At 40.5% G+C, this 13,845-nt stretch overlaps 1 pseudogene; it reads left to right on the plus strand.

Moving 5' to 3' along the window:
- The first annotated feature begins 6,778 nt into the window (after positions 1–6,778).
- Positions 6,779–7,579, plus strand: LOC109392526 (ubiquitin-like-conjugating enzyme ATG3 pseudogene; annotated as a pseudogene).
- Positions 7,580–13,845: the final 6,266 nt, after the last annotated feature.

Below are 13,845 nucleotides of genomic sequence, written 5' to 3' on the forward strand. Positions count from 1 at the left end.
ACAGGCGTCCCAAGCCAACTCTTAACCAACACGCCACTCGGCCGGCCCAGGAAATGATTTCTTAAAGCCATTGCTGTCCATTTTAGCATATTAAATTCCACAAAGAGATTTATTTACAACATTAAATCATTTCCTTGCTGCCTAGCTATATTTTTAACTATTAAAATATTCATCACACACTCTAAGAACCTAACACCAAGTGTTTTATGACCTTTTAAGGGATTGCTTCTTTTAAAAATCACCTTCAAATGAGGATGTCAGTTTCCAAGCAGGCCTAATAAAGAGTGGTTCATTGTCAAATATCAAAGGAAATAAACAAGAGATCATTGTCCTGGAAAAGACCAACAGAGATGAATTGATTAAACAGAGCATGATAAGAAAAGGTGTGGGTTGGGAAGGTAGGGATAAGATGTGGGGAGGAGTTGGGGTCAAAATTTGTTTGTTTCCCTAGCATGAAAACACACTCTATTGTCTGCAACAATTGTTCTCAGCAGGGGGTAATTCGGGTACCTCAAGACATTTGGCAATGTCTGTAAACATTTTTGTTATTGCATCTGAGTTGAGGGGTGGGAGTTGCTACTAGTAGAGGCCAGAGATGCTGCTAAATATCCTACAATACACAGCATAGCCCTCCACAACAAAGGATTATCTGGCCCAAAAAGGCCAATAGTGTCAAGGATGAGAAACCCTAGTCTGCAGGATCCTCTCCAGGTGACCCCCACCTCCTATCTGACTTTATTTTGCTTTTACTTTGAATTGGTCATTACAGGCATGTGTCAGACAACTAAAGATAAATACTAGAAAGCATCCCTCTCTATAGTTCTATTAATGATCACAATTGAATTTGAACTCTCCATCCACCCACTTTTTCAAAGGCACTGTGATGGAAAAATTGCAAGATTAGCGTTCATTTAAATTACACAAATGAATTTAATTACCCTGAAGGAAGCTGGTACCAGATCACCAGATTTCTGAGCAACTGATGCTAATTTGGTAATTCAATTTACTAAAGAGGTAATGTAACAAATTTTTAAAAGCTAGTCAGCTGTAGCTAGCACCAAACCATCCAAGGAAGTCTATATCTGCTGTGTGTCAATTTGGATCCAATTCTATTTTTTGTTCTAGACCAAAATAAATCTGCTCAATTTCTTTAAGTAAACAAGGCCCTTTTTAGATGAAAGAAGAGGTGAAATGAACTTTCATCCTTTTAGAAAAAATCAAAACACTAAATAAGCAGGAGAACTGATAAAAAGCTTCCAAATCTATTTATAGAGAGTCAAAGTAGTTCTAATTGATATTAATTAACTTAAAATTATAAGTCTACTAATCAACATTGTATATTTAACACTTTTAAAATTTTGTAATATCAGTTTAAAACTTTATTTTTTATAATAAAATTCTATTTAAACTACATTTTTAGAGTGCTTTACAATTCTATTTAAATTCATCTATATTTTCAGAGTGGTTTATAATTTATGAAATACATTCACATATATTATCTCACTTGAGCTCTAAAATAATTCTGAGAAGAAGGGATGACAGGTATTATCATCCTCGATTTACAGATGAAAATACAGGTTTTAGTCCAACATATAAGTCTCTTTGGCTTAACAGCACACTCAACTGAAGACATTATGTTTTACAAAGTTGGATTAGGAGGGAATGTGGCACAAACAACTCTTTCAGTTCTCTGTTGCTAAATAAACAACCCACAAAGTTAGCGACTTAAAACAGAGATTTCATTGCATCTCACCATTTAATGGGACAGGAGTGCAGGTGGAGTTCAGCTGAGCGATCCTTCTGCTCCACATGGTGTGGACAGGATCACAGAAGTCACTCTGTGGTGTTCAGGTGACTGCTGGTTTGGAGGGTCTGAGGCAGCTTCACTCACAGCTACGAGGCCAGGCTCTGCCAGGCCTTTCTCCTTCCTGCTGTCCCAGGGCCTCTTCATGAGGCCTTCCCAGCCAGGCAGTCGGACTTCTTACAAGAGCAAGGACTCTAAGAGCTAGACATCAGAAGCTGCCAGTCTGTCCATCCCTGGACCCAACACGGCCACCGTGTCACCTCCACCAGTGGTCACAGAGCCCACTGAGATTTAAGAAGTGAGAGGAAGGAGGGAGGGAACAGGCCCTACCTCTAGATGGAAGGAATGTCGAAGACTATGTGGCCATCTTTAATCTGCTACAAGATCCAACTTACATGTTGAAAGACGGCGCAATGACTCTTACACCTTCCCTGACATTAGACACGCTTCTCCTCAAAGAAACTAATTACACCAGGGGAAACTGCAAACCTGAGAGGGCTGATGTCAGGGGGCTCAGCGCCTGTGAGTTTGCCTGCATTCTCTGTTGACTTACTGCTGTCTTTGCTCCTATCCATTCCCATGGTTCAGCCACCATTTGTATGCCAGTGACATCTCTTCTCCCAACCTCCAAGACTCCTGCATCTACCAGGTACCTCCAGCTGGGTACCTCACAGGAATCTTGAACTCAACACATCCAAAATGGAATTTGCCATCTTTCCTTAAAAACCAGCCTATATCCCTCCTTTGCTATTACAAGTGATACAATCAGCTACCCTGTTTTCCAAATCTGCATCCTGAGTACCATTCTTGACTTTTTCACCCTCGCCCCCTGCATTAAATTGGTAATCATGGCCTATAGATTAAAACTTGAAATTTTCTTCTATACCCACTTCCCTCCACCCTCACTGCCACTATCTTAGCTCTAGGACTTCGACACTCCTTTTCTCCTTACCCTGCCTCCTGTCTTGCTTCCATACAATCTAGAGTGACCTTTCTGAAATTCAAATATGATTATGTCACTTTGCATTTTCGTTGGGAGGCTCACAGTTGAGGATAAAATCAAAACTCTTTAATGTAAGTTACAAATTTTGTTCCTGTGTGATTTGTTTGAAGACACCAAATGCCCTCCTGCCCCAGCAGATTTCTCTCACTGGCATTGTCAGTAAAATGTCCATATTATTGATTCCTTTCATTAAGGCATCTGGAGTCTCTGTTAATTGCAAATGGTATCTAAGAGGATTAGCCCCCATTAACACCTTATCAGCCTTTACTGCAGTTCATTCATCAAAGTATCTCTGTGACTATTTGATCCTTTGGGAATAGGTCACAGGAAAGATAAGTTTTGTAAAAAGCAAGGGTTGTGTAAGTTAGTGCCTGGAGTCATTTTTGATGCACAAAAATTAAAATAATAGACTGATGTACATAAAATATTTAAGATTTGGAGAGCTTCTGCATTGTGAAATTATCCTATATGCCATTTTCTGGATGAATTAGATAGTGACTGATATAATTAAGAAAATAAAAGAGGGATCCAATGAATGGAATGGTGGATATAGCCCTCTTTAGAGCTAAAATTTCAAAACCATCTGGGGAATCACTTCATCATCTTAATTTGATAAGATTAACATTGCTTAAAAGCCAATCAAATCCCCAAAACTTAAATTCCAAGGGATGACATGCATTAGTCACAAAAATGTGCAATATTGATCCTTTCTGGAAATTAGGGACCCTTCGGGCAAGACTTAAAAATTGTTTCTATGTATAGCTCAATGTCTCCATGGCAATAATAGCATTTATTACTATGACAGAACTTGACCTTTAATAGAATTTAACATTTTTTGAAACTCAAGTTCTGTCTCCTCCTCATCCATCTTCCACTGATGTTCCACTTCCCCAAGTTCCTATCCAAGAAATGGAGCACTGAATGTAGCCACCGCCATCGGAATACCCACGCCCTCATTCTCCCACATGTCCAAGCTACTGGCTATTTCCGCATGCCCCTTCTGCATATATCTTCTGCTTTACTCATTCTTTTTTGTCTGACATACCTGCTACATTTTCCACCTTCTTTTTTCACAGCAGCTTCTTAAGCTCCCATGTCTTTCCAAAAGCAACTTTCCAAAGCTCCAATATGTCATTTTCTATAAAATCTGAATTCCAGTGATGATAATGGCATTGACGATTAGTTGACATTTTTATCACTTTGATGTTATGTTACATTATACTGAACTCTCTCCTGTAATCCTCACAAAACCACTACAATGCCTAAGGTGTTTGTAACATCTCTTTTACACAACAGGAAACTGAGGCTCAGAGAAGTCAAGTAATTTTGCTGAGGTTGTACAAGCCATCAACATTTTACAAAGATTTTCTGATAATGCCAAATGAGAAAATTAAATAAATTAGGACCAATCACTCAAAATCATTTTTATACACTAAAATATTTGTGAGTAAAATGATATGATATCAAAGATTTGCTTCAAAATAATCCAGTGCAGGGGGTGGGGTGTGGATGAACCAAGAGAGACCCTGAATTGATCACTGTTGTAAGTGGGTGCTAGACAAGTACATGGAAGCTCATTGTGCTGCTCACTCTATTTTTTAGTACATTTGAAACTTACCAAATAAAAATGTGGGGTTCTTTTAAATGCCATTTTTAATACATTTACAAACAACCAAAGCCTACTGATCAGGATAGCCATTCAGAGTTTGTAGATAATTTCAAAGTGCTGCAGTATGCATTCAGGCTTATACCTAATATGAGCATATGGGGAGAACACTTCAGCTTTAGATATAACTGTCTCATCTTCGTCACACAAGGTTATTTTTTTTTCTAGACCTTTGTAATATGCATTGCATACTAGTCTTAGTGGAAGAAACAATTACCCAGGCACTGTGTCCAACTGCATGGTATTACCTTTTAATTAACCTGTGTAGCCTTTTTTACTTAACCTAGTTTGAGAAGTGACAGCCACTTGGGCAGTCTAAATAATGTTGGCCACCACTCCTTTATTAGGTCTATTCAATCAGAACAATAGTTCCCAGTGTGTGGTCCAGCTCTCCAGAGCTGCTTATACTTTCTATTCAGCCAGGATCCTGTCACCAACATCTGGATACAACTCATCTTGCTAACCACAGCACTTAAAATTGTTTCAATACATGAAACACAGATTAAACCAATATGTTCTCTTCTCTCAGTGTTTCTGTGATAAAGCTCACAACTCTACTTCAAAATCTTTCTGCCAACTTATAATATCCAGTGTTGTGAATATGTAGGGAAGTTGGATATCTGCTAAAGGGTTAAAAGAAAAGTGCCACATTTCTGGGTGGGAATTCATCAGTACGCTATCAGATCTCTTAAAACTGTGCATGCCCTGGGCTCCAACAGTGCCGTATCTGGAATTTCTCCTAAGAAAGTAATTGGGCAGATATACAAAGATGTATGTGCAAGGGTATTCAAGGCAGTCGTTGTTTTTTTTAAATAGTATTAAGTAGTTAGAAAGAGTCTAACTGCCCAACAAAATGAGATTAGCTCAATGAAATTATCTGCAGACACTAAAAATGTTGATATAAATATTTTTATGGCAATGGAGTGGTTCCATCAAATCCTGCTAGTAAACAGCAGGTTACCCAGAAATATGCATTATATAATATCTCCTAGCATGATGAAAGTTATACTGTGTGTGCATAAAATTTGTGTGTATGTGTTTGAAGAAGTGTTGGGTTGTGAGCACAGCCTAGGTCTGGACTGATAAATACTATGGTTTCCTTTAAGGAAACCCATCTGTATTTTCATATATTTCTACAATGAACATGTAGTATCTACATAAGAAATAAAAAGGAAGCAAAATGAACAGATAAAACCTACTCTGTTTAAATGGGTTTCAAGTGTTCAGATAAAAGGAAAATGAAATAACCTGGAGAGGATGTAGAAAAACCTTTGGGAGCATTGTTTCAATAAAGAGAAGCCTTTCAGTATTAATTATTGAACAGACATGATGGAAAGGTAGTGGAAAAGGAGCAGAGAGCAGAGTGAAGAGTCACTCTGCAATCGGGAATGCTATCCCAACTTGAGCTGCAGCTCCCAAACCAGAAAACTGTGGCACGTTTTCACTCCCTTTTTTTGAGTGCCAGAGCTCTTTGGAACTTCTATAACATGCCAGGCATTATTCTCTGACAGCAACCCTAAGGCAGGCCTTCCCAAAAGGCGGCCCAATGGGGTTCACTCCTTGCTCAAGATCACAGGTGGTAGACTTGAGCTGAGACTGTGAATCCAGGTGTGCGTTTTACCACCACTATGCTCAGGGGCTCTTCACTACAAAGAGAAGAGGGAACCACAAAAGCTCTGAGAGAGGCATCACCACTGTTCTGCGAGTGACTAAGATAGGACCTTGGGTAGAATTCTCTGAAGAATGGGGTCAAGCTGAGTTGTGCAGGCAGCAATGACAGGGCTCTTTTAGGAACAGAAATGAGTTTTTGTGACTAAATTATTCAGGCTAGATGTTTACAATGAGCAGTTTAGCTTCAGGCCAATATTAACTTCTGTTCCTATTACTATCAGATTAATTGCATTTTGTTGCTTTTTTTAAATACACTTCAAATCAGGAAACCTATAATTCAGCAGTTACTCATTCAAGTTACTCATTAGAGTAGCAGTGGATCTGCGACTGTATTATCTGAAGCTTATCTACAAAATAAAACAATAAGCCAAGGGTTTTTTGTTTGTTTTGGGGTGTTTTTTTGGTATGATAAATAGAGCATTAGTAATAAGTAACTAGGATATTGTTTTTAAGTTGAAAAATGTCTAAATTGCAAAATTCTTCAGATAACAAAAGACGTCAAGGCATGGCGTCCTGTCCCGTTAGGTGCCGCCGACCAGGTGTCAGTGAGAGTCGGCGGCAGCAGGGACATTTTCTGACTCCTGGTCACTGTATCAGCTGCACTTTCCACCCCGTCTCGGGGCCGGCTGCTACCCTGGCCCCAGAACGCAGAATGTGATAAACACTGTGACGGGAAAGGCACTGGAAGTGGCTGAGTACCTGACCCCGGTCCTCAAGGAATCAAAGTTTAAGGAAACAGGTGTAATCACCCCAGAAGAGTCTGTGACAGCTGGAGATCACTTAGTCCACCACTGTCCAACATGGCAATGGGCAATGGGGAAGAATTGAAAGTGAAGGCATACCTGCCACCAGGCAAACAATTTTTGGTCACCAAAAATGTGCCATGCTACAAGTGGTGCAAGGAGATGGAATATTCAGATGAATTGGAAGCTATCATTGAAGAAGATGATGGTGATGGAGGATGGGTAGATACTTATCATAACACAGGTGTTGCAGGAATAACCAAAGCAGTTAAGGAGATTACACTGAAAAGCAAGGACAGTATAAAACTCCAAGATTGCTCAGCATTATGTGAGGAGGAGGAAGAAGATGAAGGGGATGCTGCAGATATAGAAGAATATGAAGAGAGTGGATTGTTGGAAACGGATGAGGCTACCCTAGACACAAGGAAAATAGTAGAAACTTGTAAAGCTAAAACTGATGCTAGAGGTGAAGATGCTATTTTGCAAACCAGAACTTACGACCTTTACATCACTTATGATAAATATTACCAGACACCATGACTATGGTTGTTTGGCTATGATGAGCAACGACAGCCTTTAACAGTTGAGCACATGTACGAAGACATCAGTCAAGATCATGTGAGGAAAACAGTGACCATTGAAAATCACCCTCATCTCCCACCACCTCCTATGTATTCAGTTCACCCATGCAGGCATGCCAAGGTGATGAAGAAAATCATTGAGACTGTTGCTGAAATTTGTACAAGCTGTCATTCCAACAATAGAATATGACTACACAAGACACTTCACAATGTAACCAAGAGAGCATAGAATCTATCCTAATTATTGGTTCTGATTTTTAAAGAATTAACCCATAGATGTGATCATTGACCACATTTACCGATATGTACAATTTCTCTAATAAAGGGAATTATATGTTTATGCATTAAATAAAAAAAGTTCAAAAAAAAGAAAGAAATACATCAAAGCAGATAGACAAAAGAGGATTGAATGAATGTGGGTAAATTTGCATTTTAAATAATGGGTCTATAGAATATATACAAAAATACAGTTACATAAATTTTTTCAAGATTAAATAAACCATAAAATATATAAATATTGTGTATGCTAGTATGTTCGTGTACAAAGATAAGATGGCCTTAAAGGGAATTAGTATTATCTGACAAATTTCAAATACTATAGTAATAAAAAATATTTTCTATGCACTTCAGAGACAATACATTTAAATATGCATATATATATATATATATATATATAATTGTCTCCATTTTACATTTTTCTTCATGATCTCTTGCCTTTACATGCAGCTAATATCAAGGACTGTTCCACAGCTGATCAATAGAACACAGTTTACATCAAATGACCAGTGAGTTGTCAATTTTTAAAAACCCCAGCCTCTCTTGTGGATTGCTAACTTCAAAGGCTCGCATTAAGGTTATCAAGCAAGTAATGATTGATTTATTACATAACGTTAAGAAATTTTTTCTTTGAAGCACAAATTAAAAGGTCGAGGATGTCCAGATTTTTCTTCAGGTTGAGAGTTAAAAATGCAGAATAGATGATTTTGCTTGCCGTGAAGGGCACATGAAGGGGATTTGAAATAACTCTCCTTTCCGGCAATATTTCAATGAAATGCTTAATATTCTGCAGTGGATTAATGAGACTGTTCTCTATTTTCAAACAATGGGGGGACAATTAAGACCCAATCTCGAAAACAAATTGGTGTCACTGTTATTTTGTGATGATATTTAAAATGACCATTGCTATAACAATAGGGCATTATTTAACAAGACAGAGAATAACTATTTCCATGTAGTAATTCAGCGGAGACTTTGGGAAAAATACAAATGTATGTGGCAGCTGCTGTTCCTAGAAATAAAGCTGACATTTTAGGACAAAAGCCATTTGACCAGCTGGAAACCTAAATATGCTTTGTGCCATGTTCAGAAGTCACTCAAAATGCATGCCAATGTGTCAACCACTCCCCATAAAGCAAGCGAGTTGTGCAATTTCTCACCCTGGTTTCAGAACACTTAGGGGAGAAGAGATGGGTGCAAATCTTTGAAGAGGTCAGACTTGAGAATGAGTGAAATTAATTAGTCATATGAGTATACAAGTGTAGGAAAAATAGTCTACATAAGGAGATTAACTGGGAAACACTGATTTTCCAACTAAACTCAAAGTCCAATCCAAGACTGCCCTAAACCCTATGTCCTAAGCAATCAGGAACTATATTGTTCAGCAAGCTTGCATCACAATGCAAACAGAATAATAAATTATCTCATATTTTCCCAGTGCAGTATTATGGAAAATTAGGATAAAATTTTGGTGTCATCAATGTGATATATATAGATGATGTATTACAGAATTGTATCCTTGAAACCTACATAACTTTACTAACCATTGTCACCCCGATAAATTCAATTTTAAAAAATTTTGGTGTCATTCTAAAAATGGGCAATGAGAATAACTATTTTTCATGCTTGAGAGTCATATAAAATCAGGAAACTTGGGGCCAGCCGAGTGGCTCGTTGGTTAAGAGTTTGCTTGGGAGCAAAGCTCTGAGCAGCAGGGCCACTGGCTCGGATCCCACATGGGCCAGTTATGCAGCGCCCCCTAAAGCTAAGATGGTGAACAACAGCTCGACCTGGAGCTGGGCTGCCGTGAGTTGCCGCTGACGGTGTAGGCTGCAATGGGGCTGCAGTGGACTCCATAAGCTACCGTGAGCGGCCAGCAGCCAGCATGAGAGGCCAAGAGCCGCTGTGAATGGCCATCCAGAGGCCAGCGACTGATCTGCCTCACTTGGGAAGAGCGCAATGATAATACCAACATGGGCCAGTGAAGCGACATCCTCCACAACTAGACTGAAGAACAAAAGGACAGCAACTTGTCTGTTCCCCTTCTCTGACTCCACAATAAAATCTTAGGAAAAAAAAATCAGGGAACTCTTCTTATACTTTGTAAATTGTAATTGTGTTTAGTTCAATATCTTCCCTGAGTAACACTCTTTCTAGTTCTACTTCTCATAGCTCCAGTCTTTCCTTCCCAGGTTGCAAAGTTATATTGCTTGCTATTTTGGGTAAGTTCTGTGATTTAGTCATGCTCCTTCCCTCCCCCGCCCCACAGAAAAGCCTGTATGGTCAAATTGATGTGATGAAATGATAGGTTTAAAGAATAATTCATTATACTATCAAGATCTTGGCATGCCAATCTTGAAAAGACTATTTTGAGCTGTCAGTTCTAAAGCACATATTTTTTCATTGACTGACATGCCAAGTGGTTGATGGAATAATGAATTGTTCCCACTGACATCACTATTGCATACAACCCTTGGGCTCTCTGCAGCATTTTTCAGGGTGATAAATAATGTTGCTGCTCTTTCCATGGTGTGTAAAACTAGGAGAGTGAGGTCAGCTTCAGGGACTTGCTTAAGAAGAGGATGTTGGTTTAGGAGTGGAGGGAATAATGAGGTGAAGGTCAGGCATACAATAGAGATCAGCCATAACTGTGACACATGTCATATACTTCGCAATTTAAAATATACATGAGTCTACATTTTGACATGATTGCAACAAAACACCACCTTCCAAGTATTCCACTTTGTTGCTTGGGAAAGGTTTTGTGTTTTTGTTGGTTTTTTTTTTTCACTCGAAAGCTATTTGCTACTACTGCATTTAACCAGAAACTAAACTCCTCTGAGTCAGAGACCAAAAAAATAGAAAGTCAAAAAGAAAGCACCCAGATCTAAGCCATGGGGACACTGTCCTTAGCACCAAATAAATGTCCCCAAGATGCACTCTGCCCCTAAGGGACCATCATCCAAACTTGTTTGTACGTAGGCCAAGTCCCAACCATTCTACCAGGGGAAGGCCTTCGGGAGGTTGTCAGGGTCCTGGGTAAATATCAGGGGCCAGCTGAACAAAATGCTGAATGCTGACAAAGATCAACATGGCGGCAGCCAGGAGTACTTCCCATCTAAGCCAAGACCTTTTTTTCTGTGTTTAAGAGGCAGGCGTGGGCCTTCCCTGAGACCAGTGTCTCATTGCCAGGCCCAGGCCTCCTCTCCAGGCTCCCCGAGCAAAGCATCAGTAATAACACCTGCCTCACGAGCTCCTCTCCCCTCCACCAAACAGCAATTCATTCATTTCCTTCTTCACAAACCCAGCTTTTGTTTGCCCCTCCTAATAGTCATTGTGCTATATGCAATTGAAAGTTTTCAGCTACAGCAGAATTTTCTGTAGGTCTCCACCCACCCTAAACACTTCAGCAAACGAATGAGCCCCCTCCCGCTCAGAATTAAGAGCACACGTATTTTGTAAAAAGACTTTAGAATGAGGCCCAGAACCATCCTCTCCCCATCAGAGCCACTTGGCTACCTTACACAACTGAACTGTGGGTTTACACAGGTGCATATATGTGCACAGATGCACGTACCATTGCTGGGTACTCAGAGACAATGAGCAGTCTCACAAGTTAGATATAGGTCCAAACTGCATTTACCAGCAAAGAATGCCAAGGCCGCAAGGAAGGCTCACACACACCTTTTTATCGGGGAGGTTCTCAGGTGGTGCTGACAAACCCACTCAGTGGAAAGCAAAATTCAAGTCTCACCGCCCTGGAGCCTCTGAGACTTCTGTCCAGCCATCTGGTCCCAGAGGGCCTTCGCCCTCTTAGACTGTCAGCTCATTGCTGGATGAGCATTCAGGAGTTGCAGACCTTGGTGGCCCTGTCCTTGGGGCATTTCAGATTGAAGCTATCACCCACACAAAGGCTCCTCTGGTGCTCCCAGACACAGAACCCTGGTGTCCTTTGTGTCTGTGTCCCCTTCCTTCTCCTCATCTGCCTCCTCTTCTCCCTTCACCCCCTGTTTATTGAGGCCTCACTACGTGCTGGATAGTAAGTGTGTTATCTTACCCGTTTCCCTGGGAATAACCTTCCCTGACCCCTCTACCCCTCCCACCCCAGTCGGGAGCATGTCCCTTGCTCACAGCTTGCTCCTTCCCAACCTCAGTTTATCCTTATTATGTGTGGTTGTCTGATTAATATCAGTCTCCTCTATTCACTTACTATTGTTTTCCCAGCAAAGTGCAATCCTCATGACAACATTGAGGCTGATTCCTTTAATAGCCCCCTTTTACAGATGAGAAAACCGAGGCTCTGTGAGTGTAAATGATTTCCCTTGGGTCACTCGGGCAATAAGTAGCAGCACAGGTCTGTTTGAGGCCAGGTCCTAAAACCTTCCTCACTCTACCAGAGCCTCTGGTCATGGCCCTGCAAAGCCCCTCTAATCTCTTGTAAGACTTCATGTACCTGCACTTGTCATTACCCTACAGAAGACCCTCCCTAGGTGAGTCTCAGGAGACCTCAGTGGGTGAAGCAGATATTACCCACAGGCTACTGTGGGTTCTCTCCCACTGCACGGCCACCCTGACAGAGCATGTCCAAAATCGGTCCAATGTCTCATTGCCATGGATGACCACTTGGAACAGGTACCTGTCCACTAGGAACCAACTGGCCAAGACTCTTCTGCAGGATTCCTGGCTGATGGGTGCCATTTACTTCCACCAAGAAATCAGACTTTTAAATGCTAACATTGGAAGGAAGAGGAGGAGAAATTGTTGTTGGAGGAGGAAGGAGAAGTAAAAAGACAAAAAGCAGAATACAGCATCTTTCCCAGCTGTTGGCCCTCTTCACTGGTTTAAAGCAAAGCTGTAGAAGAATGGGTTCCTATTCCTGCATATTACTTTTATTCCATCCTCCATATTTATTGCTCGCACAAAGTAGCAGCCACCATCATCTCTTCTTTTCAGTTTAATACTATTTGAATTGCAAAAGCAAGACTACCAGAGAGCATATAATCTAGTAAAAGTATATCGATAGTATCACAAAGTGATTTCTGAAAGGCGATACATTTGACAGGAGGAACCAGAATCCCATCCTGGCTCAATGTTTCAGTTTGGTGATGGTTCTATGAGGTGCTCCATCATCATATCTTACTTTTAATTTTACAGAAAAGCAGACCTAGTGACATCCTTCTAAACTAGAGAAGGAAAAACTCCTGGTTCCATTTCTACAAAGATGAACCATAAACACTTCTAAAAGCAACTTGTATAAATTCTTTCCCTAAAAGTTGCTGAATACTCCCTGCATTTTCTTTTAAATGATATGTAAACAAAGATATTTTTCTAGAGGATTTACGTTTTTCTATCAGGGTAGAATTGCTCTTACTGTGAATCAGTGCTTTCTTGCTTTTCTCCCCATTTTCCACTTGCCTTAAAGGTTTGGAGGGCTGCTACAGTAGGCAGGTTCTTGCCCCCTTCGGTTTTCCATTTTCCTCTTCCTGCTGCCTGCTTTCTAGCTGCCTTTCCAATGTTAGTCCTGACCACTGCCTGCCTTGCCTACGGTCTGTTCAATACATGTCTCGCACTTCCCTCATTTTCATCTTGTCATAGATTTTATTTGCATGTCCACACCACTTTAACTGTGGGTTTTCTTCTGGGACTTGGATCACCTACTTGCTGATGCCTCATCCAACTGCTTGATATCAAACTGGCTCGATTTCTATGACACCTTATTTGACATTCTGCCCAGCTAAGTGTTTCACCCAAGGCAATAGGCATTTCAACAGACTTGTGTCCTTGCAATTTATTTTCCAGATTTTTCTAGAAACTACCATTATTTTTTACCTACATTTGTCCTGCTGATTGAATGACCTCAACTTGAGAGGCCACAAGATGTTAGGGTAGCTGGATGGCATTCCACTTGGAGTAGGAAGATCTGGCCAGTGCCCTCTCATCTCCATGTGTGGTGTGGAGAATATCACTGCTGCAGTGCTGGCATGCTGTGTCACTTAGGTCCTTTCAGACTGCAAGGAAGATAATCCTGTTCATGACCTGAATGTATGAGTGGCCTCGTGGAGAACTGAAAAGTGGCTCCAAGTTGTGCTGACCTCAGAGAC

This window comes from Hipposideros armiger, unplaced genomic scaffold (assembly GCF_001890085.2).
Source record: "Hipposideros armiger isolate ML-2016 unplaced genomic scaffold, ASM189008v1 scaffold_334, whole genome shotgun sequence".
NCBI classification, from domain to species: domain Eukaryota; kingdom Metazoa; phylum Chordata; class Mammalia; order Chiroptera; family Hipposideridae; genus Hipposideros; species Hipposideros armiger.